The following is a 27,186-nucleotide window of genomic DNA, read 5'->3' as shown; positions in this document are numbered from 1 at the left end:
TGTTAAGTAAGTATATATTATATATGATTTGTTAATTTGTAATTTTTTTAAATTAAATATGTATTATTTATTTATTTTAACATTATTAAATATATTTAAATATGTTTAAGTAATTTATAAGTATTATTTACAGTATTTTTCATGTTTATTTAAACCTAAAAAAAAACGATATATTTAACAACGATATTTTTAACATCGATATTATTTTTTCGATATTTTGGTACTTACCATGTTGTACATAGGGCGTCGATATTCTTGCAATCGATATAATTGCGCCGATATATGTGTAAGTCGAAATTATGTCTGTCGAAATTCTGTCATAGATCCGGATATACACGTCATTTCCGCCCAATCCCTGTCTGCTAAACACGCGCAGAGACAAGAGTTCATGCTCTCACCAGGACCACCCCCCCAGAGGGAAGCGCACTCGGACTAGGAGAATGTTTCAGTAGCCGAGTTTGCTGTGGGGTGCCGCATGGCTCAAGAGAGGTAATATTTATTTCCTCCATCAGATGGAGATGGTGTACTAATCACCCATCATTTTCGTGACTTTCACATAATCACGGCCAGCATATCCATCTGAATAATTTCATGATTTAATGCAGAGTGACTTGAATTGTTTACTGGTCCTGAAGAATGCCCAAAAACTCTGGCTGGAGTCTATTGAAGGCACAAACATGTTAGATTACTAAGGGGGTATAAGTGCTCTGAACCCCCAGTCCTCTTCTTTTTTAATTCTATCCAAGGATACAGTTGAATACAAGTATTGGATGCCTGTGAGATAGTTTTAACCTTTCACTTATCTTGTTTTGCACTCTGCCCCTCCCTCACATTTCTCAGTGGTGTTCCCTATTGAAAACACCTCAGCTCCTCTCCACCTATCTTGCTCATTGGAGAGTTGTAGCCCACACCCTGGACCTTGCGGCCCCGGTGTGAAGAGGGAGCCCCATGATGAAGCATGTCACCTTCGGGTGAGTGAGGGTTCTCGTCCTTATAAAGGAATACCTTTCCTTAACAAACAAAACCCCCAGTTGTTAGAGAGCGTATCTTGTGTGATTCTGATTAATTGGTAGGGAGTGATAAGCTCTCATTTGGGTTTTCTCCCTTAGATCCTTAGAGTGATTTTGATTCGTTTTCACCTATTCACCTACAACTGCATGGTAAGTTTCCACCCTTAAAATACTTGCAAATTTACTCCTGTGAAAGGCATGAGTGTGTTTCCTGGAAGAGAATGAGGGGAGAGCACCTCTATATTTTATGAAGGTGTAGGTGAAACCGTAAAAACAGTTGTTTGGGTGCATATTTGCATCCGATTTCTGCATGCATACATCTCGAGGGGTGGACATTCCTCAGGCATACATTCTACCTTCTGGAGTTCTCAAGGAATCTGGTTGGAGAACCCTAGGGATCCTTTGAGTCCACTGAAGTTGCAAATGGGTTCCAAATGGTGGAAGATTTCTGACTATCAAACTAGAGTTGTGTCCCACATTTTCACTTTGTGCTTCATTCACACCACTGCCTCCAGCCTCTGCTATTTACCCGGCTATAGCTAAACAGTATAGATTATTTATTGCAGATAGTAGAGAAACTTAACTATTTGCATGACCACTTGCTAAATAGTAGAGGTCATGATCTCTTAGGCAGGCAGTCATGCAAATATATTTACCATCAGACAACTGGGCCAGCATCTGATAGCATCCACTGTCACTCTGAGTTTGACAGGCTTTTTATCCACTTTGTATGCTGTGATTTTTCAGGCCATAATTACCATCAGTGCTTTAGGTGAGCTAAAAAAGTTGGGGCATCTAGGAGTTGACAGTAGAAGAAGCATGTCTCAGAAACATTGAGAGGAGGGTATCCTAATACATGTGGCCCAGAATCATACTGGTCTCCTCCTCTTCCTGGTCCTTCTATGTCTCCTAGTCTTTGTCCAACTCCTAGTCCTGTTCAATTCCTCCTTTTCTGGGTTGTTCTGGTTCTTCTCCTGGCCCTAGTCCCCCCACCTCTGGTCACCATTGTAGTGGTTTCCTGAACTTTGTGCTACTGGTTACAGTCAACCAGTGGCCCTGGTCTACCTTTCTCTGGTTCTAGCCCTTCCTTCTATTGGTCTTTTCTGGTCCTCCTCACTCTGGTCCTGCTGATCTTCTGGTTCCTGCTTCACCTGGACCTTCTTGTCCTGATCCTTCTGGGTCTAGCACTCCTGCTCGTCCTGATTTCGTTCATCCTGATTCTCCTGGCTCTGGACTCTGTCCACCTGCTCCTATGTCTACTGGTTCTAATCCTCATTATTGGTTCCTCTTGGGCCTATCCCTCATGGTTCTGGGCCAAGCCCTTTGGCCCTCCTTATTTTGGTTGCCTTGGTTCTCCTGATCCTCATCTCCCTCATCCTGATACTCCAGGTCCTAATCCCCCTTCTCCAGTTGATTCGCCAGGTCCCGATCTCCTTGGTTCTGGTCCCCAGGTCCTGCTTATCCTGATTCTTCTAGTCCAACTAACCCTCCCCTCTTTGGTCCATAATCCTAATGACTCTGGTCTACCTGCTCCTGATCTCCCAAGTCCCGCTCCATATGGTCATGATACTCTCACCCTAGACCTCAAAGCCTTCCTGTTCCTTGTTATCTTAGTTCTGCACTAACCCTGTCTCCACCTTGCTCTTGCTCTGGTCATCGTGTTCCTCATCCTAGCTACCCAGCATTGTCATCCTAGCTCCTGTCATCTTAACCGTGGTCCCATCTGTCCTGGTCCGCTTTTTTCTTCTCACTCTGATCCTTCTCATCCTGGTAGACCAAGTGTTGATCCTACTCGGCCTCTTTGCCTTCCTATTGCTGATCCTCTTGGTTGAGGCCTTTGTATGTCTAGTCCTCTTGGTCCTGGTTCACTTGGCAATCCTGGGGCCGTATTACGTATTGGTATTGTTTCAAAGTTGCACCGGGTGTAAAAAATGCCAATGCGCCCCATTATGGCAAATGCGCTGCCCCCAGGGAGCCGCTGCTCCATGTTTTCACTGTGCAGGTGGTACCCGCCTGCACTTTTACAGGGTAAGAGATGTAGGGGAATGCAGTCAGTGACTGTACCCGCCTCCAAGGGGATGTCTGGTGGGTCCATGTGACCCCCTTTATGCCCTGCAGAAGGTTGCTGTCAGGAGTCGCACTGAGAGTGCGCCACCTTTTAAATGGTGCAGTCAGTGCGCCTCCTGAGGGCTTCTTTGACTCTGCAGCCACGTCTGTAATGTGACGGGGGCACAGATTCAAAGGGATTCCCTCATTTGCATAGGGCACACCCCTATGCAAATGAGGGAACACCCTCTGTTGATAGCGCTAGCGCTTTAGGTGCACCAGCCCTACGGTATTTTAAAAGGGAATGCACAAGATTCTGTGCCCCTTCTATAATACCAAAATGCCCCGGGGCGCGCGAAGCGGTCACAAATGCCCGTTGCGCCCCCAGGGCACTTATTGTAATAGGGCCACTGGTACTCCTGGGCCTTGCTTCTCATGGCCCTTCCTGAAACTACTGAACCTGATCCCTCTGTCCTGGTCCTTCAGATACTCCTCACCCTAGTTCATCTGATTTCCTAGGTCCTGATCCTGCTGTTCCGCCTGCCCCAGTCCTGGTCCTCTTAGTTCTTATCATCTTGATTTGAGTTGTCTAGGTCCTCTTGGTCCTTCTAGTACTCCTGATTCTCTTTGTGCTGCTCACCTTGGTCCTCTAGGTCATCATACTCCAGGTCCTGTTTCCCTCATCTTCCTGGTTGGATCTATTGGTACCAGCCCTCCTGGCCCTTTGTGTCCTGTACCTCTTTGAGATTATCCTTCTCCCATTGGGTCCCTGAGTCCCTTGTCAAATCCTTCTGGTCCTCTCTGACCTGATCTTCCTGCCCTGGTCTTCTCATTCTTGGTTTTCATAGTACTTCTCACAATTCTGTGCCCACTGGTCCGAATCCTCTTGGTTCACACACAAAAGATCCCACCACAGTTTAGAAAAAGAGTGCTTAATTTGATAAGTAAAACATGACGAAAGTGAAAATAATCCAAAGAGTAGAACTGGGGTTATGATTGTTTAAACAAGGAACTGTAATGTAGTACTTAAACGCATAAAGCACCAACAGTGGCTTTCTGGTCAGGCTATACCAAGTCAAAGTCAAAAGTTCAGGCCATCAGCTATGGAGTGCAAGTTAGATTAGTTCAGCTGAAGATTTACCTTCTCAAGTTTTGTGCCAGGTGTCCTGTTGTCATTGGAGAGGATCGCCGCGAGCAAGGAGATTGTTGTAGGCGGCAATCAATGTGGTGCGAATCGCAAGCCCAGTGTTGCAGATGGGTTGGCTGGAGCTTTGCATTGGCAGTGCAGCGTGGGCTGGCGCTGCTGCTGTGCGAAGACAGGTTTGCAGTGGCTCAAACTGATTTTCTGTGTTAGCTGTGTGGTTCCAGTGTGAACGGGCCCATTTCTGTTCGCAAAGAGCCCAAAAGCTTGAATTTAAGAGCTTGAACCACACCAAAGGACCAGGACCTGAGGGGCAGCTCTTGGAGGTCAGAAAACCGCTGAAGATGGGTCCTGCTGCTGCTTTACTAACTCTGCTGCACAGCTCTTGTGTGCTTGTCTAACTACACTTTTCTGCTTCTCTTAGCTTAACTCCTTTCCCCATTTCTTGTGATGTTCTCTTTCTATGTGCCTAATTCCTTTCCCTATTTCTTGTGCTGTTCTCTCTCTCGTTGCTCAATTCCTTTTCAAATTTCTTGTGCTTTTTTCTTTGCTTAAATCCTTTGCCTATTTTTTGTGCTTTTCTCTTTCTTTTTGTTCAATTATTTTCCCTATTTCTTGTGCCATCTCCGCTGCTTACCGCCTGATTCATCAAGCTTTTTTACGCTCGCAAAGGGCCAGATTCTGAGAATCTGGCCCTTTGCGAGAGCGATTTTTGCATTTGGGATTCAGCATCCCAAATGTAAAAATCGCTAATTGCGATCTCGCAATTTTGCGAGGAATTACATTTAAGGAATCTCTATTTGAGATTCCTTAAATGCAATTCATCATCCTATTTTTTTTTGCGAATTCGCAATTTCTAGGTGCAATTTACCGCGAGGTCAGACCTCGTGGTAAATTGCGAAAACTCAGAAAAATGCATTTAAATGCATTTTTCTGAGTTGCATGTTACACACACACATGTCCTTTGGACATGTGTGTGTGCAACACCTGTGTAAAATTTCATTTGAGGGGTGCTACAGGGTGTCCTGTGGACACCCCTGGCACCCTTCAAAACGCTATCTTATTTGCGATTAGCAAATTGCTAATCGCAAATAAGGAATACGCCCCATTCATTCCTATGGGCCTTTTGGCAAATAAGGAATTGTAAGGAATCACATTTTTTTTGCATATTCCTACATGAATCCCGTTTTGCGAGTCCTTAATAGCGATTCGCTATGAATCACTATTAGGGGCTCGCAAAACGGGAGTATGATGAATCAGGCTGTTAATCTTTCTGCTTTTGCTACCTGTTTTTCCCACCTCCTGACTGCTGCCGCTGCTCTCCCGCCTAGGCCCGCCCACTGCCTCCCAGCACCCCTCTCTCTTCCAAGGACATAGTTAATGGAGGCCGCAGTGTGACCCCATTGAGCAGGTCCCAGACCCAGCCCTCCCTTGTACTGCCAGTCCCTGCCGCTGCTTCGCTAACTCTGCTGCACAGCTCTTGGGGGCTTGTCTAACTGCCTTTCTCCTTCTCTTTGCTTAGCTTCTTTGCATATTTCCAGTGCTGTTCTTTTTCTCCTTGCCTAATTCCTTTCCCTATATCTTATGCTGTTCTCGTTCCATTTGCTCAATTCCCTTGCCAATTTCTTGCGCTTTTCTCTTTTTCTTTGCTTAAAGCGTTTACTCTTTCTTTTTGTTCAATTCCTTTGCCTATTTCTTGTGCCATGTCCGCTGATTGATCTTTCTGTTTTTTCTGCCCATTTTTTCCCACCTCCGGATCGCTGCTGCCATTCTTCCGCCTAGCCCCGCCTACCATCTCCTAGCACCCCTCCCAGGACCTACTTAATGGAGGCCTCTTTGCGGTTGCGTGCAGCGAGCGTGCAGCAGATGCGCCGCTGGTTCACCAAGGTGCACCAAAAGCATGCCCGTCTGCGCCCATCCATGCCTGGACTGCACCCAGTGGCAGGACCTCAAGCTCTCGGCCAACCCGTAGGGATGATGTCACTGTTCTCTGCGCACTCGACAATGGACGACTCAGAAAACACTGCTGCGCTGAACACTATGGTAGGACCATTCTCCTGCACCAGATGCACGTTCTCTTGTACAAGGACGACCGCTGTCACACTACAATGCACCAGGCAATCTCGTGCCATACCACACCAGAAGCGACCCAACTGATCCACTGTCTACTCCCTAACATGTGCTCTATGTGCAAGCATGCCACCATACTATGGGACATAATTGCCCCCCTCACCTCCAACATCGTCTTCCTTACAAGACCTGGCTCAACCCCGGATTCTGCCCCAGCCATCACCACAGTGATCTACGACTGATATAAAATCACCCACCAGGACCGCAACAACAAGCTGAGAGGAAGAACAGCCATCATTCACAAAGAGACCATACAATGCACCAACACTACCACTACCCCCATAGAACACCTCTACTTCAAACTCCACACTGACAACAAGATAACCATCAGTGGCACCCACACATACCTACCCCCAGGCCTGGACTCCAGGGTCAGCATCACAATCACAGACTTCCTTGCATCCTTATCCCTGGACAGTGTGAGCAGCCTCTGACCCACATTGATCGAGATCCCATGCACACCCATGGACACACGCTGGACCCTATTTCAACTCCAGCAACCATGTCAAATGCAGCCACATCGCAGAACTCATTTGGACCTATCACTCCATCATCCACTTCAGTATCTCCAGGCCCTACACCCCCATCCCAAGAGGGCCAGCACCCCCCAACGCAGCTGGAGCAAACTTTCGGAGACCAGCTGGGCGGATGATCTCCAACCCATCTGCCGCTACCAACCTGGAACAGGGAATTAAGAACCTGCGCTGACAGCATCTCCCCCATTAAGAACAACAATCACAGAAGCTCATCCAAAAAGGTCAGCTGGTACACCCAAGAGAAAAGAAACTTGACAGCACATAGCTGGAGAGGAAATGGCACACCAGCAAAAGACACCCCCAACAACGAAACCTTCAAGACCTCCCTCAACTTCACCACTGCCTGTTGAGGCCAACAAAGAAGACAGCCTTAGCCACACACAACGAAACCAGTGCCAGCAAAAGCAGGGAACTTTTCAGCATCATTAAGAAATTGTCCAGCCCTGCTGCAAGTGAAAACAACATCACACCCTCACAAGAGCTGAGCGACAACCTCGGCTACTTCTTCCATGACAAGATCACAAACATATACAGAAACTTCAAACCCAAACCTACACCTATGGACTTCCTCCACAAACCACACACTGAGCACCTGGAAACACATCTTCACCCAGAACGCCACCTCCATTATGAAATTCATCCATTCAGGAGCTCACACAGACTCATGCCTACATCACATCTTTAACCTGGGAAACGAAAGGATCTGCCAGGAAATAATCAGCCTATTAAACACTTCAATCACCACCACAACATTTCCCAACACCTGGAAACACGCCAAGGTCAGACCACTGCTCAAAATACCTTCCGTCGACCCCAGCAAAACTAAAAAACTACTTGCCAATCTCCCTGCTCCCATTCCCAGCCAAGGTACTGGAAAAGACTACCATCAAGCAACTCACAACACACCTGGAGCAGAACCAGCTACTCAACGCCTCACAATCTGGCTTCCAATGCACTCACAGCAGAGACTGCCCTGATTGCAGCCACCAATGACATCCGTATGCTCCTCGACTTAGGAAAAACCGCAGCACTGATCCTCCTCGACCTCTTGGCAGTCTTCAACACTGTATTCCACTACACACTGATCGAAAGACTCCACCTCATTGGTATCCAAGGGGACACACTCAGATGGATCACTTCCTTCCTCACCGTTAAAACACAGAGGGTCCGCCTAAAATCTTTCACCTCTGAACCCAAGGATATCATCTGCGGTGTCCCCCAGGCCTCATTCCACAGCCCCATGCTCTTTGTTTCATATATGACCCCGCAGGCCAACATTGTCAGATGTCACAGTCTCAAAATAATATTCTACGCAGATGACATCCAATTCATCCTCTCACTCACCAATGACATCTCTTCCATCAGGACCAACTTCCACAGATGCATGGCAAGTGTTGCCAACTGGATGAAGGACAACTGACTGAAGCTGAACATAGACAAGACAGAAGTTCTGGTCTTTGGCAACAACAGCATTTCATGGAACAACTCTTGGTGGCTGCCATACCTAGAACCTGCACCTACACCCACCGACCACGACAGAAACATCGGAATCATCATTGATAAGAAGCTCACCATGAAATCACAGATCAACGCCATCTTCTCCGCCTGCTTCCTCACTCCATGCATGCTACGTAATATCTTCAAATGACTACTACCACACACAAGACACACTGTGACACAGGCCCTCATCACCAGTTGACTGGACTATGGCAACTCTCTCACGTAGGAATCACTGCACACCTCCTTCAGAGACATTAAACAATACAGACCGCCTCAGCCAGATTCATCCTCAACATCCCCGATGAAACCACATAACACCCTTCTTCAAGCAACTCCATTGGCTCCTAGTACAGAAGAGATGCTAATTCAAGATACTGACCCCCCTAGACAAGGCTCTACACAATCATAGACTCGCCTACATCAACCACGGCCTGAAATTCCACAAACTGTTGAGAAGACTACGCTTTGCCTCCCTATCACTTGCCACACTCTCTGCATTTACTGAAGCAGAAGTGGAGGATGCTCGTTCTCCTACATCACAGCAAATACTGGGAACAACCTCCCAGCGCAGCTCCGGACTATCACCTCACTTCCGGAGGGCTCTCATGACTGGCTGTTCGATTGAGCCTTGCCTGGACCTGCAAGCGTCTGCATACCCTATTGGGTGATTAGCAGCACTTTATAAGTCCTGATTGATTGATTGATTGATTGCATGATTGGGGAGCCTGTTAAGTCCCTGAGGCTCAGATCAGAAGACCAGGAGACTAGCCCTTTGAGTCACTCTGGGGTCTTAGAGTTGCAGGTCCAGTTCTTCTCCCCTGGGTAAGATGGCAGTAGGCAGCAGAGCATCACAGCACGCCATCAGTTTCTTGTAAAGCAGCAGCCCAGCAGAGAGGCAGTCCTTGTCACAGTACAGCAGTCCTCCTTCCAAGCAGAGTATCCACAAGTCCAGAAGTGTACTGAAGAGGTGATGTCTGAGATCATCTTCTATACACTGGTGCCCTGGTTCTGGAATGTAGGTGAAGCTTCTAGACAGTGTCTTTGAAGTGCAAGGAATGCCCTGCCGCACCTGCTATAACTACAAGCTGGCTGAAGTGACAATGCAGGGTTGTTAGGCCCTTTGTGTGGCGACAGGACACAGCCTATTCAGATTTAAGGGAGGCTGGGCCCAGCTCCTCCTTCCCGTCCTGCCATTGAAGGCCCATTGAGTAACACCTAACCTCCCTTTGTTTTTGGCTGTCTAGGAGGAATACACAAAGTCCAAATGCCAACTACACCCAGTCATGTGACCAGAGACAGGCTGCAGTCACCAAATGGCTTAGGCAAGACAATGCCAACTTTCTAAAAATTGCATTTTCAGACTTGTAATTTAAAACCCGACTTCACTATAAGCTAGGATTTTCAATTAGGATTTGAGAGACACCAAACATGAACCAGACATCTCTTCCCATTTTGAACTTACACCTATAAAAGGTAATAAGGCAACTCAAATGATATTCTATTGAGGTAGTGAAATATAAATTTAGACGTTTTTCACTACCAGGAAATGTAAAACCTAAAATTATATATCCTACTTTTTAATTACTTTGCACCCTGCCCTCCGGGCTGTTTAGAGCCTACCATAGGGGTGACTTATATGTATTAAAACAATAGGTTTGGTTCTGACAAAATGTATATTTTGCCAGTTTGAAATCGCAGTTTAAACTACACACACAGGCTGCAATGGCAGGCCTGGGATGTTTAAAGAGCTACTTTAGTGGGTGGCACAATAAGTGCAGCAGGCCCACTAGTAGCATTTAATTTACATGCTCCGGGCACATGTAGTGCCAGTTTACTAGGGACTTACAAAGAAATTAAATAGGTAAATTGGGTGTCAGCCAATTCTAACATGCTCTAAGGAGAAAGCACAAGCACTTTAACACTGATTAGCAGTAGTAAAGTGAGCAGAGTCCCAAAAGCCAGCAAAACCGAACTCAGCAAAAATTGGTGGGTAAAGGCAAAATGTTTTTAGGGGTGACGCTGCATAGAGGGGCAGGTCAAACAGCACTCATCCGACTGCATGCCTTGTATGCTGGTCAGCTGGCTGATGTGTTGCAGAGGTCTGGCATATTAATCAAGCAAACCCCCCACCCCACCCCCCCACAAACCCCCAAACAGAAGCAAAAACAAGCGCAAACCCTTCAGAAGCAGCCCAAAATTAGTCCTGTCCTAAAAAGTCATCCAAAGGAGGGCCGTGAACATTTAAAAAACACAATGTCGTCTTGCAGCCCTACCAAGTGCCACTTAACACTGGGTAACTCTTACTCATTTCAGTGCATTTTCCCACATTACTGCCCTGAAATATAAAACCAAGCTTTACTAGGTCCAAATGCCTCGAGCAGACACTACTGAAGCAGTCAGCACGCGGGTTACAGAAAATGCGACCTGGCCCCAGTGCCAGATACCCACAGGCTGTCAGAGCACCCGCGGTTGAGAAGAGGTGAAAGGTCGCAGTGGAAACATCAGGGCCCCGGGCCCCCCTTGTTTTTATTTCGATCACGTGGCTGCGGAAGCAGCGTGAATCCCTGTCATCGCCCTCTGCTGTGACGGGCCGCTGCTGCCGGGTGACAGTGAGGCCCATCCCCGCAAAGCAACACCAGCCCAGCTCTGACGTGTACAGCCTGCCCGGTGACGGAGACGGCTTGCATCTGGTGTGGAAATGACCTGAATGCGAATGGAAGCCTCTCATTCGAAAGGATGGCAACAGTGGAGTGGATGTGGCTTAACGGCTCGAGCGCCGTCTTTCAAGCTGGGCAGCCAGGTTCGAGTCTGGAGCGAGGCTGTGATTCTGGGCAAATGACTCAATCTCCCCCTGCCTAAAAAGAGCGTGTCCGTCTGTAATGGAACTGGTGCTCTTGTAAAGCGCCCTGATCCCTTCAAGTCGAGTTCGCGCTATATAAAACTGCAAAAAATATATATAAGGTACTTCTTGATATAGGGCAGGGCTCCATGGAAGCCTCAATTTCTAGCTCTTAATTTGCCAGCTCCTTCAGACTAGAGGCTTGTTTTCAGTTTAAGCGTCGCCGTCAACCCTTGTCGTTTACTAGAAAGGTAGCCAGAGCTGGTAAAAAGAACAAATCTCGCATGTCTGGCTCTATTTACGGAGCAGTTTGTGTTGAGCATAAATATGCGTGGGTTTGGTCTTATTTGTTGGAACAGAAGCCACGCCCTCTGCATGATATTTGTCCCACCAAGGGCCGCCGCGCCCTTTGAACAATCGAAATTGTCAAGGGGACTCCAGTTTTCCAATGATGAGATTTCATTTAAATTGAAACAACTTGACCTATTCTTCTCTGGTTCTAGACTTTGTGGGGCATATTATCAAGACAGGCGATAACATTATCGCCGTTTTAGCGGCAGAAAACTGCCGCTAAAACAGCGATAATGGGCTGGATAATATGCTCTATGGAATTCCAATTGAAGCCCATGTTAAATGTGAAGTACAACTAACATGGGCTTCAATTGGAATTCCATAGAGCATATTATCAAGCTCATTATCGCCGTGTTAGCGGCAGTTTTCTGCCGCTAAAACAGAGATAATTGTATCGCCTGTCTTGATAATATGCCCCCATGTCCCTTCAACCAGGTGGGCTCAGGTGTCTGAAAACAGTATCTTGTAACTGGGAATCATGGGACTTTAAAAGCAGTGACCTTCCAAAAAGCATTTCCATGGCACAGCTTCTTCTGAAGAGGGGTGGTGTGTCTGCAGTGAGTATGCAGAGCTCTCCAATCCCCCAGGTTCGTACATGAGTGTCGCATCAAACCCAGGTCGTTGCTCTGCATTCTAGAACTTGTAGTCCTGATTTTTGTTTTTAATGGATGAACAGGATCACAAGTCCCAGAATGCAAAGTGAAAGCCTGGAGTAGATGAGCTACTTACATAGAACTTGAGGAACTTGACTTATATGTGTATGTTTTCCATATAAGAAATATAGGGTTTGTACTAGCAATTTGAGGCTTGATTGGAGAAACCGGATGCGTGCACTCACTGCATTTCTACTTTGTTTCATGTCAAATAACTGTGAACCACCCCCATTCTAGAGACACCATCAATGGAAATACAAGGAAAATTGAAGCTCAGACAGAGCTCAAAGAGATTAACAACAATCTAGAATTCCAGGAAGTCCTACAGCACTCAGACTGCATGTACACGAGGTCCAAGTGAAAGACAGGTGCATGGCGACTGACCTGGCGTGCATAGTGAGCCCACGCTACATGCATAATGCAGCTCGTTATTTCCTTCGCTGGTCTCAAATTAATCGCATTGCATACAATTACCTGCTTCGTGCCACTCCCAATAAAGTGTTACTCAAAAAAGCATACATAAGGCATTGGAATCTCACACATACACCATATAAAAAGATGACAATGTCACACATTAGCACACTGAAACTTGGGAGCTATGATCACGAGTGAAGAAAACATTTATGCATTAAAAATGGACGCATTCTTTGCAGACATAACTTTAGAGGCACAAGCAAACAACCAAATACTCTCAGACGTCAGCACAAAATATCTGTGTGCCATTACCTGAAGCTCCTGAAGCTGGATTTCTACATTCGATAGTTTGATTTTATATCAGACTTACCTTAATGAATGCCCTTACTTCTATACATGATGTTGTACATGTGTATATGCACTTACTTTCAAAGGCTTGAGACACTTTCCTGCACCCCGTTACACGATGACTGCCATTCATTGCTTGGAGTCCCTTTAAACTCAAAACCGGCTAAATAAAGACCTATCTAGCCGGTTACCTATATAACGCTACATAATCGTGACTATTTTGCCTATGCCCGATAAACAGTAAATTAGAGATATTCAGCCAGACGCTGGCTAAACGGCAGAGAGACTGCTGGGTCAATAATAGAGGTTATGTGCGATTTGGACAGTAGGTTAATAAAATAGCCAATTCCTTGACGTTTTTATGTACTTTGGGAAAAGCAAAGTGCTTTGAATGAACCATGAGACTGGTTGTACAATCATGTTTTTATCTTCCTAGTCCACGGCATTCCTTTAGCTATTATCTGAATAACTGCTGTCGCCTTATGAATATTTGCCTGCTGACACTGCTGCACTCCTCTGAGGAGCACCTCACACAATCATATATGACCTCAGAGTTGCAATGTAACAAATAGTGATAAAAACCTTTACAACATAAATAACTTTGCCCATAATGTAGTGGGGGATGAAAATATCAGCAATTGAAATTTACAGTTGTGTTGTAACAAATCACTTGGGGGCATATGGAGGTAATTCTGTTTTTGCGAATCGGAAAATGCGATTTTCGGCGAATCGCACTTTCCCAATCACAAATTCGGATGTAGGTAACAAATCTCTATTTTTTAGCGATTCTCAAAAATTCGCAGAATATTTGTGCGATTACTGAAATAGCGATTGCTTATTAGCGAATTCGCTAATCACAAATCACAAAAACGGGAAAGAGCAATTCAGGTGCATAATGATGACATCACAACCAGGAAGTGTGAGTCTCCATGCTGCACCTGATTGTCTGCACCTGTCCCAGAGTCAGTTGCTGGCTGAGAGACAGAGAGGAGGGAGTGTGGAATTGCCTCTGACTCCAAACTGAGCAAAATGGAATCACAAGGTGCTGAAAAGCAAGGTGGTGAGAAGCAGGCAGAAGAACAATGCAGAAAAAGGAAACAGAAAGTTTCTGAGAGGGAGTTGGAGGTATTAACAGAGGAGGTGGTGAGGCAACACGACCTCCTGTTTGGAAAAGCCTCACTGCGTGTGCCTGAAACCAGAAAAAGGAAAATATGGTCAGACATACAGGAAAAGGTAAATGCAATTGGCGTTACCCATCGTACCACCGAGGACCTCAGGAAGCGGTGGTATGATATGAGACAAAGGTCCAAGGAGAGGGTGGCCACGAGATTGGCAGAAGCCAAAGCAACTGGAGGTGGAAGCTCCACTACACCTGAACCAACACCCCTGGAGGAGTTGGTGGAGACAACCCTCCTTCCTGAGGCAGTGACAGGCGTGGCCGACCTGGACAGTTCTGAAACCAGAGACACCACAGAAGGTAAGATGCATGCCAAAATCACCCAATGCATTTCCATCCCACCCAGACCCCAAAATCCACATGCATGAATAGGAATCCGGTCCATGTTTTTAGGAATACCCAGTGAGGCATAATGGGAAATGTAGTCCTATGTAATGTAAATAGGGGCAGATAAACATACAAAGGGTACATAGGGAACAGTTCCAATAGCAATATTCGAAGTACACAAAATAGACAAGCAGGCATGTAAATAGTATTTTCAAAAACTTTATTGAAAAAAAAATTCAATTGACACACAACTCATGTGTGCAATGTTTTGACAGATGGAACAACAACACAGGACACTGTTGCAGCAGTGGGGGAGACAGCTTCAGCAGAGGACCAGGCGGGGCAGGAGAGCCAGAGTGCCACAAGTGACACACCTTCTGCGCAAAGCAAACGGCGCAAAATAGTACCTGCATTGATTCAAATGCCATCTGGGTCCACAGATGCAGAAGATGAAACACAGGCTGATGCATCACCAAGCACAGCTCAGGGCAGATCCCAAACACCAACATCCAACACGACTGTCAGTGGAGCCAGACAGAGGGCACGGGCCAACACCTGCAGTGCCTCAACACGTAGTGATTCAGTTTTTGCTGGGCTGAAGGGCCAAATGTTACGTGTGCAGCGCCTGCAACACAAAGGCATATCATCAATACAGCGTCAGCTGGCGCAACACAATCGGCACATATCAGAGATGAGACTTGGCATCAGAGCTATAGCAACAGAGGCAAATCTAAATGAAGCAAGGATTGCCAGGCAGGCCCAGCGCAGGGATCAACGACGCTTGAACACACGGCTAGACCAATTTGCAATGGCTGTGAGCCAACAATCAACAGCCATTTCCATGCTTGCTAGAAGAACTGTGAGCATGCAACATGAAATGGCACACTGCTGTCAGGACGTTGCAAGGAGCCTGGTGCAGGTAACCCATGCACTTGATCAGCTGCGGGCTGCTGTTACTGGGGGGGATTGTTACGCCAGGTAGCATAGACACTGATGGCCAATCAAGCAGAAGCACACCTGCTCCACCAATACCAGCAGAAAGGTGTAGGAGTGCCCGTCAGAACAAGCTGACGTTGGTGCATCAGGGCGTTCACGCCGTAGGTGAGGGGGCAGAATGGACAATGGTATGTTGTGAAGCAACACATCCCATAAGGACTTACGTTAATGATATTTGGGCACTGTGAGGACATGAACACGTGCAAATTTCATACTTACAGTCGCACTGTGTGACATTGCATATCCTGCATTTAAGGAAGTAAACTTTTTTTTAACAAAAATATTGGTCATTGTGGTTTTTCATCTCACCTAGAAGTAGTTCTGTGTGATGCCATCACGTCTCATGCCCCCAGCAGCTGTCCCAGCTCCTCCTGCACGTCTGCGTTGGGGTGCTGGTTCCTCCCAATCGGATGTGTCGGAGTCAGTCAGATCCACTGGGGTGCCCTTCTTGATAGCAATATTGTGTAGCTTAGCGCAGGCCAACAATATCTTGCAGCACGTCTCCGGATTGTACTGTAGAGTGCCTCCACTCTTGTGGAGTGTGGAGGCAGCGGAAACGGCTTTTGAGGATTCCAAAGGTTCTCTCTAGGTAGGGTGTGAGAATGTAGTCATTCACAGCATATGCACTGTCTCCTGCATGGAAGAAGAATATTGATGTTTAGTGAAATGCTGCAAGTTGAAACATTCCATACTACTGTTTGTGTGTGCCATGAAATTACCTAGCAGGTATCCCACTCCAAAATCGCCATTTGAAAGTCTGCGATGTAAAGTACAGTGTCTATAAATGAATGTTACGCAGGTTGCAGATTCGCATATTTATTCGCAGAACCCATTACTCGCAAAATTGCTAATCGCAAATTTTGCAATTAGCAATTTTGCATTGAACATTTCTTACCTACATAGCATCACACACTTTTGCGTTTGCAAACACCAGTAATTCTGTGAATTATGGCATTTGCGATTAGCAAAAGCCTACCTACATATGCCCCTTGCTGTGAAATATACAATCCACAATGTCAATGAAGACTGGAAATAGAGGAAATGTTAGTGAAACCAAGGTACACAAGTGAGAGACATTGACGAGGGTTTGGCGGACTCCAGCCTCTAAGCAGTATTTCAAAGTTAAAGCCAGCAGATAAAAAGATGTCAAATAAATTAGCATTTTATTTTAAATGATGGAGCCGGAGCCGAGATTTGAGGGCAGGTCCATCCTCTGAAAGCAGCTGGAGAAGTGGTGGGCACAGGGCGCTGAAAGCATGCATGACGGTTTGGCCAGCTGTCTTAGGAAGGCCAAACCGTCATGCGCACTTAGATATATCCAGGCTATTTCATGGAGAACAGCAGGCACAGGTTCCCAGTCCCTCTAGGAACGTAAAACCAGTCCACTCCGTCCAATCCCAGCGCTGCTCTAATACTGGGTAATAGTATTACCAGCATGAGAGCAGTGTCTGGATTGGCGGGGGTGAGTCTGGGAGCCTGCGATCAGGAGCAGAAGAGCACCGGCACGGTGGCAGGTACATTTTCATTTTAATTTCTTTTTTATTGTCCCTCCCCACCCCCACCACCTTTCTCTGCTCCAGTAGCCACTGGCTAAAGCTGGTGTCAAGCAGATATGCTTCTACAATGGCAGCCTCACAAAAGACGGCCTGTAACTGAATGTAGCATTTCTAGGAGTCGCATCTCCTGCAGATGACTCTTTTATTCCACAAATGCACTTTGTCAGTCAAAGATGGCTGCCTGAGGATTGGGTTGCCTGGGAGGAAATAATAGTGGAGTCCGTCCCAAACCCTAACCCGTTCTGGAGAACACATGAGAGGGTCTAGGTGCTATAATTAAATAAAGAGAGCAGAGGAAGGAAGGCCAGGTGGCAAACACTCCCTGGCGACTCTCAAACTGATACATTTCGCTGCAGAGCCTAGAGCTGGGGAGTGAGTTGGCGGGAGGGACAGCCCAGAGCCCTGCTCCCAAAAGGTCTACGCTTTTAGGAGGACAAAGATCATTGTTTTTATCAAGAGGTCTGCCTGGGTACTCTCCAAGCTCATAGTGGGGTACAATCCCGGTTCTAGTTTTCTTGCTTTAGGGAGACCCCCCACTTGTCTGTGGCCATCGAGGGTTACATCCTGCAAAAGTTGTGTCTGCACCAGGGGCAAGGCAAAGTTCTGGGCTGCCCGGGAAAGGGGAGATGTTGTATAGCTAGGGACCAGAAGGAGCCTGAAATCTTTTTTTTTTTTTTTTTAAGAATTTTTATTGCAGATGCACAGATACATGTAGGATCAGTTTGTCAATATCATACGAGCAGGAAGGCAACACATACATAAACAAAGAAATCCCGTAACCCCCCAATTCTCATCAGTGCTTAAATCAACAGTCAATGTATCCACACATAGTGGTCGTTCAGGCGGAGCCCCGCCTCAGCATTGAGGGTGTCCATGGTAGCCATCCGGGCATCTGCTTTTGTCCTTTTTTTCTCTCCTTTCTTTATCATAAACCAACCACCCCCCCCTCCTCCCCCCACAACACAACTGAACAATGCGAGGGAAATTAAAAAAGATATCTTCACAGGTAACATGAGTCCGGATAGTCATGAGGGTAGTATCTGCGGTTCCCATCTGCCCCAGCCCCCCCTCCCACGCCCGACATTCAAGTGGCCCCAGGACCGTCAAACAGATGGTACACGCCCGGTACAGTGGGTCCACTCCAAACCTTTCCCGCTTCCCGCCCCTAGTAGTCCCCCAAGCTCTGGGTCAACACTTAGGTCACCCTATCCCGGCCCACTCTCCAGCCCATGGTATTGCCTCCATTTTGACCAGACCCTTTTAAACTTTTTTGGGCAGCCCCTCGATTTATATGTCACCCGCTCCGACGCCATGTAGAGGTCCAGGCCCCTCCTCCATTCCTCCAGGGTAGGTACGGACTCCACCCCCCAATACTTTGCAATGTCTCATTTTGCTACCACTAGGGCCAGCGTCAGGAACGTCAGCAGGGGGCGGGGGAGGTCAACATCGTTGGTCATTCCTAGGATGGCCAGTTTAGGCTCCTGGTCAAGTGGTACCGCCAGGACCTCCCTCAGCTCAGCAAAGACGTGCGTCCAGTATGATTGTATTTTGCCACACGCCCATAGAATATGAAAGAAGTCCCCCCTCATGTAGGCAACGTAGGCACCTGTCATCTAATGTTTTCCCCATCTTAAACAACCTGACCCTGTCATAGTATGTTCTGTGAAGCACATTATATTGTATCAGGCGGAGTCGGGACTTAATGGCCACTTCCCTTGGGTGCATCAGGATTAGGTCCCAGTCAATCTCTTCCAATGCACCCACGTCATGTTCCCACGTGGCCCTGAGCCTCGCCAGATCCCCTAGCATGTTGTTTGTGAGTGTCTTGTACGTAAGGGAGACAGCCTTGTTGGGTATTTGCTCCTGCAGCAGTCTGCCTTCCAGAGGTGCATATTCCGGGAGACCCTCTAAAGGTATAGCCTGTGCCCTCCACGCATGTCGTAATCGAATGTATTTAAAAAACTGCGAGCGGTGGAGCCCATATTCCGCCCTCAGGGTAGGGAACGTCTTGAGCTCCCCCCTGGCGATGACATCCCCCACTGTGGAGATCCCGATGTCATCCCATTGCTTAAAGCCGTGAAGTTTACTCAATTCGTGGAGCCATGCGCAGTGCCAAAGTGGAGTTTGCCGTGTGGGCTTCCGTTCCCAGCCTGTGCGTTTCGTGGCCAATTTCCATGCTCGGAGCGTGATATTTGTGGCCGGGAGTAGGGATTTTCTTTGCGGGCCTCCGTATAAGTACGTGAGCAGATTATGTGGGGACAATTTTGCATGCTCCAACACATACGTGGGGTGGCTCGCCGGGGCATGGAGCCAATCATTAATAGGGGAGAGATGTTCCGCCCAGTAATAGGCCTCAAGGTTTGGTAAGGAAATGCCACCGCTGTATTGGTGGCGTTGAAGGGTAGTGAGCGCCACGCGTGGCTGTTTACCCAGCCAAATAAAGGACCGAAGATCAGCATGTATCTTGCGCAGAAGGCCGCTCGGTATGGGGTAATATTCGTTTTGCAAGGCGTACAAGTATTTGGGCAGTATCACCATCTTGTACATTGCTGCCCTGCCCAGAAGGGTCAAAGGAAGCTGGCGCCACCGTGGCATATCATTTGCAGAGTTCAGAAGTATCCTGTCCACATTCCTAGAGCGTGACAATTCCACGTCCAGTGTTATGAACACCCCCAAATACTGGAAGCCCTCCAGAGACACCATAAGCCTATCCGGGAGGGCGCCTTCACCTGTGGCCCCTTTGGGATCGAAAAGGACGGACTTGTGCCAATTTATGGCATACCCGGAGTAACCCCTGTAACAGTTCGGGCACAGTGGTGTGCGGGTCAGTGATATAGAGCAAGACATCATCAGCATATAGAGACAGCTTTTCTTGCGTGTTGTCGGCGGGTGTAACTTTGAAGCCGGAGATACTCTGGTTTTGCCGGATCCTGGCCGCCAGTATCTCAATCGTCAGGGTGAAGAGAAGAGGCGATAGGGGACATCCCTGTCTGGTGCCTCTCTGGATCGGAATTTCACAGGAGAGCGTCCCGTTTACCCTCACCCTGGCCCTGGGGTTAGTGTAAAGCAGCTGTACCCAAGAGCGGAATTTGGGGCCAAAACCAAATTTATATAAGGTGGCTTCGAGAAATGGCCAGTGCACGGAGTCGAAGGCCTTTTCTGCATCTAAGGAGAGTGTGGCGCCTCGGGCTGCCCTGAACGGTGAGCGTAGGCGTGGGCGGGGCTACTGGTCCCTCAAATAGATTGATAGACACCGGCAATCTGGGTAACGAAGGTTTTATTAGTTTAAATGTCCGTTTTCGGTGTATGGTTTTTCGATAGTATGGTAGTGCGGTCTCAGCCTCTTCAGTGAGTCTTTGATGGCGTTTCTCTGCCGCTGTTCTCCGCTCGTCCCGGTGTATTCTGGGACTGGTGGTCCTGGCCTTTTCCTCCACGGTGTCCTGACGTCTCGTCCGTGCAGGGAAGAAAGAGAACAGCGTTTTAGCTTACTGTTCAAACGAATAGCACAGGGAAGGGAGTGAGGGTTCACACATGCACAACTCTTTGTCTACGGTCTACGGTGCTGGGTAGTGAGAGGGGGGGGGTTTGTGCATAGGATGTGAGTGATGTGTTACTTTGGGGGTTTAACCCACTTAAAGCCCGCCCAGCCCGAAAGCCGTGATCGTACCTCTGGTAGCCACACTTCCCTCGATGAAGTGTGGCTGGCCGAAGAGCCTTCCTGTTGGCCTCCTGGCTTGTCAGCTTCTGCTTCCCTCAGCTTTCTGCGTTCCGTGCTCCTCTCTCCCTCCTCGTCTCTGTCCGTCGCTTCGGTTCCCCGCCGTCCTCTCTCCACCGATCTCGTCTCTGCCTCCTGCCTCCGATTTTCTCTCTCATCTGCTCTCGTCTCTGCCTCCTGCCTCCGATGTTCCTCTGTCTCCGTCCTTTGCTCCGCACCCCCTTCTCCTTCTCTCGTCAGCTCCCGCCTCTCCTCCTCTGATCTCGAACTCCGCTCCTCCTCCGCTCTCGAACTCCGCTCGTCCTCCTCTTCACCTCGCCAGCCGTCGCTCTCTCCTCTGTCACCTCCGATTGCATAACACACCTGTGAGGGTTCCTGGGCGGCCTTTACCTGAGCCGAGAGGGCGTGCCCTATGACGTTGTCTCTGTCCAACTCCGCCCAATTAAAGAAACAGGACTCTCCAGCATCTTCCGGCTCCGTGTCGTCCGGTTCTTCGGTGTTTCGCCAGGTCCCTGCATGCTGGTCAAAGAGAGGTGAGACAGGTAAGCCTGGCGGACCCGAGTCCTCCCCGTCACACCCCTCCCCCCTAGGATTCTCCCGATCGGGGAGAGGAAATCTGGAGAGAAAGTCGGCACTGGCATTGTCCTTCCCTTTTCTGTGCAGTACTTGGAAGGAAAAGGGTTGCAAGGATAAGAACCACCTCATGACTCTTGGATTATTGGATGCGTTGCAGCTCATCCATTGGAGAGGGGCATGATCAGTGTACAGTTTAAAAGTGTGACCCTCCAGGTAATACCGCAACTTATCTACAGCCCATTTGATCGCCAGGCACTCTTTCTCGATCGTGGGGTACCTCACCTCCCTAGGGAACAGTTTCCGGCTTATGTACAGTATGGGGTGCTCGAGTCCCTCCTCAGTTACCTGTGATAAGACGGCCCCGATTCCGAAATCAGAGGCGTCTGTGTGGAGTATGAAGGGTTTGGTGAAGTCTGGGGAAGTGAGCACCGGACGGGAGGTGATTGTTTTTGTGAGAGTTGAAAAGGCCCTTTTCATCTCAGGGGTTGGATTCTGAAACTCGGATTTTGGGGTTTGTTTCTTCAGGGTATCGGTGAGCGGGGCTGCAATGTTTGAGAAGGAGGGTATGAACCTCCGGTAATACCCCACTAACCCCAAGAAGGCCCCCATGTCCTGGAGATTGGTGGGAAAAGGGGTGTCTGCGATGGCACAGACTTTTTCGTCTTGGGGTTCAATGAGTCCGTGTCCCAACACATATCCCAGGTACTTCACCTTTTGGTAGTCGATCCTCGATTTTTTTGAGTTGATGTGGAGACCAGCTTTGGTTAACTGAAGCAGGATGGTTTCTAGGTGTCTGAGGTGTGTTTCCCAGTCGGGGCTGAAGATGATGATGTCGTCCAAATAGGCTGAACTGTAGTTCTGATGTTCCCGGAGCACCTCATTCATCAGCCTCTGGAACGTCGCGGGAGCTCCATGCAGGCCGATCGGGAGCACAGTAAATTCATATAAACCGTCAGGGGTTGAAAACGCGGTTTTCTTGCGATCCTCTTCGCGAAGTGGCACCTGCCAGTATCCCTTGGTGAGATCCAGGGTGCTGATGAATCTGGCTTCCCCCAACTTCTCGATTAACTCGTCGATCCTTGGGATGGGGTAGGCATCAAATGACGAGACCTCATTCAGGGCCCGGAAGTCCATACAGAACCTACTGCTCCCGTCAGGTTTGGGCACTATCACGATGGGCGAAGACCATTCGCTTCTTGATGGACGGATGACACCTAGGCGGAGCATTTCTCTCACCTCCCTACTTATGGCTTCTCTTTTGGCAGCTGGTATCCGATACGGTCGCTGTTTTACTATGGTCCCTTTAGGGGTCTCGATACGGTGTTTGGCCAGGTTCGTGGATCCCGGGAGGTCGGAGAAGATGCTTGTGGAAAATTAGAGAAATTGATGTACATCAACAGCGTTCATTTCCCTTTTTCCCACTCCTCTCCCTGTAAGCACCATGAATACCATAAAATATTGACCGCATCACTCCGCCAGTAAAAGCCCGTACCCATATGTACATGACAGTCATTCTAGGCACCATGGCCTTTTACCCATTGGAATCCCCGGCTTCCCTCCTGCGCGTATCTTAAACCCCCTCTCTCATGCATAGACCATGAAACCCTCTCCCTCTGCGCGACCCTGCTATGAAAGGCAACCCTTCTGCTTGACCCGCGCAAACCCCCCATCTCCTCTTGAAGAGGCATCCTTCGCCTCAGCTGACATAGTCCTCCCCAGCTGCACCTGACTGCCCCCGTTCTCTCATGTACGGGTCATAAGATCTCTCTCTCTCTGTGCGACTCTGTCCCTGTGCTCACCCTGGCTTCCCCCCTCCCCTTCTCCCTCACACGAGCAAGTCATAAACCTTCTTCTTCTGCAAGACCCTGTCCTTGGGAGTCACGGCCGCGCCTGACCAGCACCTCCTTTCCTTTCATGAATAACCCCTCTGTTAGTAAACCCTCCCTCCGCGATTGACTGTCCACACATGTCCGAGGCCATCGCCTAAGCCGGAAGATACTGTTTATTGCCCCTTATTGTATGGAGTCACTCCCCTTCAAAGAACCTACTATTGATCCTGGCCTCCCCACCCCCTTGGGATACGATCAGGCGCACATATTCTAATAATCAGTGGAACACTCAGCTGCGTCATTGCCCCTTCTCTTATCTACAGTTCAAGGGTCTCTATTGATAACATATGTGGGGTAGGATTGACACGAGGATTATAGGGATGTCTTTCTTTGTGTCACAATGTCCTGATTGTAATGCCAAGTGTTTTGTAAAGTATAAAAGACGAAGTCTCAAGCTCACTTGTTAGAGCACCTCCCGAAAGACACTGTGTTTCGTGTCCGAAATGACAGGCTCTCCTCATGAGTAATAAACTCTGTTCTTGATTCCTGCTTCCAGCGCCCGTCTCTTTATTTGGTAATCATTCAGAATGGGAACTAAGAGGCGACTTGCGCCAGCAGCCCGGGCATCGAGGGTAATATGGGCTCCAGTTCCACAATTGGCGTCCCAACGCGTGGTCCATCAGTGACATAAGGTCCGGTAAGAGAGATCCAGACGATGAGGTGAATATCTAAATGATCGGAGTATACCTGCCTTGAGAGGGCCCTCGCCCGGCTGCCGATTGAATGAACTTCACCGATTCTGAACGGACCTCTCTTGAGCGACCTATTGTCCTGACTGGAATCCCACAGGAATGCTGCATGGAGAAAGAGAACAATCGGGCGCTGGAGGAGGAAGACGAAGAACTGTCCGTATGGTCCGGCCCGGGCAAGATTAAGTAGGGCGTTTTGCGCCTGATTGGTAGGATGGTTTTATCCATCTGATTGATTGATTGATTGTATTGGAATCGGTATTTGAATACTGATATTGTTGTTATTGGTTCATTTAGCTTTGGATGCTACTTGAAATATTGGTTCTCTTCTTGAGAACGAGACATTCTCTGTTTGCAAACGGCGGCGAATAGGAACGTTCGTCCCTCTTTGCAGATAGAGAAGGGTAGGTAATGCAGACTTTTGTCCCCGTTGTAATCCGTCATGCCTACTTTTCTCCCCACTGATTGTTTGAAATCGATTAATAATCGATTGTTGCTCTTTGAGATCTTCCCTGTCCACAAACAGAAACGAATAGGAATATTCTGTTTCCCTTTGCAGATAGCGAAGGGCAGGTAATGCAGACATTTGTCCCCGTTGTAATCCGTCATGCCTGTTTTTCTCCCCACTGATTGATTGGTTGCCTGGACATTGTTGTCCCAGGAATTGTTTCGTTTGAGGTATTTTCTACCTGCAAACAACGTGGAATAGAAATATTCTATCTAGTCTTTGCAAGTAGTAAAGGGTAGGTTATGCCCCTTTGTGAATTCGTCAGTCCTACCCACTCCCCACTGATTGTTTATTTGGGGGGTAGCTCGCATGGTCCGTCCAGGAGGCTACCCTTATGGAGGACATATGCTCCCCACTCACGGGCCATTTAGTGGAAGTAGATCATCTGGTCCGTCCAGGAGGCTACCCTAGTAAGTGGAAGTACATCCTTTGGTCTGTCCAGGATGATACCCTAATGAAGGAATATATGTTCCCCTTTCGATTGATAATCTAGTTCCACCCGGACCATTTATTAGAGGTAACTCACCTGGTCCGTCCAAGAGTACCCCTAGTGAAAGGACATATAAAAATAAAGTGATCACCGTACCCTACTAACAGAAAACTTTAGCTCGAAACACGCTAAGGAAAAGAAGGAAAAATAAAAAGAATTCGGGCTAAGTCAGTAACCCCCTGATGAGCTTTCGACTTCACTAAAAATAAGAAACATTAGAAACAGTTCGTAATAAGAAATATAAAATGGTGAAAAGTTTGACAGCAAAAAATAGCCACGAGGTAGCTAGGCTCCACTGCCTATTCCTGCTCCCAACATGTCTGCCTCATTGCCCACCACGCCCAAATAACGGTCACATGAAATAGAAACAATTCAATAGGTACCTACCCCCATTCCAGAAGCTCCTGAAGTGCAATAGGTCCGCGGTTACGCCCATCCGGAAGGCGAGGCCTCGATGCGTGCAGGGCTCGGCTGGCCGCAGTCGAAGGGGGAGGCTGTAGGGCGGACGGCCCGAGGAATCATGGAGGTCTCCCCTTTCCCTCTTCTGCTACCCTGCAGGCCACGGGGGGAGAGGGGGCTGTCTTGCCTCGGCCACCGACCACCCCCCCACCCCATCTCTTGCCTGATCTGGCCATCAACGAGGACCGGAGCCAAGGCGAGGTTGGACAACCCTGAAAGTTGCAGGTAGTCCCGCCACATGACCACGCCTGAAGATTACAGGTAGTCCCGCCACATGTCAACGCCTGCGAGTGACAGGTAGTCCAGCCACACGGCAACACCTGGACAGTTGCAGGTAGTCCCGCCACATGTCAAAAGGGGGGGAGATGTCTTGCCTCAGCCACCGACCCCCTCCCCCCCCCCCCATCTTCAATGGCTGGCACGGCCAATACCGAAGCGCTGGAGCCGACGAACGGCGCGGGGTCGCTGGAAGGGGGAGGCGGCGCGAACGACCCTCCCCCACCTCCCTCCAGGTGGAGGCTTCCAGCGACACCCCAATGCTCTTGCTTAAAGAGGATCAACATCGAAAAGCGGTCTTTTGCCCAGGACGGGCACACGCCCCAAGCCTTCTCTCCTCAACTTTGAAGATTCTATGAGAGCCGGGGGGGCCCCCGATCCCTCCGCATGGGCGCCCCCGTCCCCCTAACTGGGAACCGCGACATCGGCGCACTCCTGCCTGCGCCAGCCTCAGTTTGGAAATGGCTAAAATACAGCCAAGGCACAGACTTGTTCAGTTCCGGAGGAACACCAGAATGACCCGGTAGGAAAAACTGTTACCACCCTCCCCACTCTTTGACTGATGGTCCATATTGCTAAACTGTTAACCCATTGCGAAAAACTTTTGAAACCACCAACGGAAGGTTCTGGTCCTACTACGAGTCAGTGGAGGCAATCTGACTGTGCAGGGACTTGCCTGACCTCGCCCAAAATGGCGCCGACACAAAATGAGACTTTTTAAATAAACCTTGTGTGCGCCCTGATTGCGCAGCTTTGATGCCCCGAGATATGTATGCAGTTTTTGGACAATGAAAGTAGATAAGAAGGATATTGAGTATGTGCTTGGAAAAGAAAGCGATATAAGATGGATATTGATCATGTGCTGGGACAATGAGCTGATTTAGAGTGGGTACTAATTATGTGTTGGAAGCAATGAATTGGTATGAAACAGGAACTGATTGAGCATTTGACAATGAATTGGTAAATATTAGATCTTGAGTAATAGTTGGACAGCGAGATAAAATTATTGAAAAATTGAATTATTGGCACGCATTATACTTGCAGTATAGGAAAGTTCGATATGATTTTATTTCACTGCTGCACTTTACGAAATGAAAGACCACCGACTTTATTCTCCGTAGCCGGCCCACTGGTTTGTAGGCCCGTATTTGTGCGCCAACCTTTTTCAGTAAAATCTTTGAACACGCAAATATTATCGTAGCGTTTATATTTATGAATGTTGTTGGAATGTATGGCTACTGTCATCGACATAGGCAAAATACATGCAGTATGATTAAGGTTGAAGGTTAAAAAGGCCCGGTATTTAGCAGCTACACTATGTATCGCAGGCAGCCGAAAAGGTGTTTTTTTGACGCCCTTGAGCGATACCACAGAAAAACCACCTGACCGCCACCCTTGCACACGACCTATAAGGCCACGATCGTGTGATGCAAGTAGATCCGCAGACCATCGATGATTATCTATCTGACACTGCTGGTCTCTCTGGGCTTAAATGCCGAGATGGTAGAGAATGCACCCCGAGGAGATAGGTCGAGTATGTGGTAGGTAAAAACCTTTTCG

This window comes from Lissotriton vulgaris, chromosome 7, assembly GCF_964263255.1.
Source record: "Lissotriton vulgaris chromosome 7, aLisVul1.2, whole genome shotgun sequence".
NCBI lineage: Eukaryota > Metazoa > Chordata > Amphibia > Caudata > Salamandridae > Lissotriton > Lissotriton vulgaris.
This window is presented reverse-complemented; position numbering follows the sequence as displayed.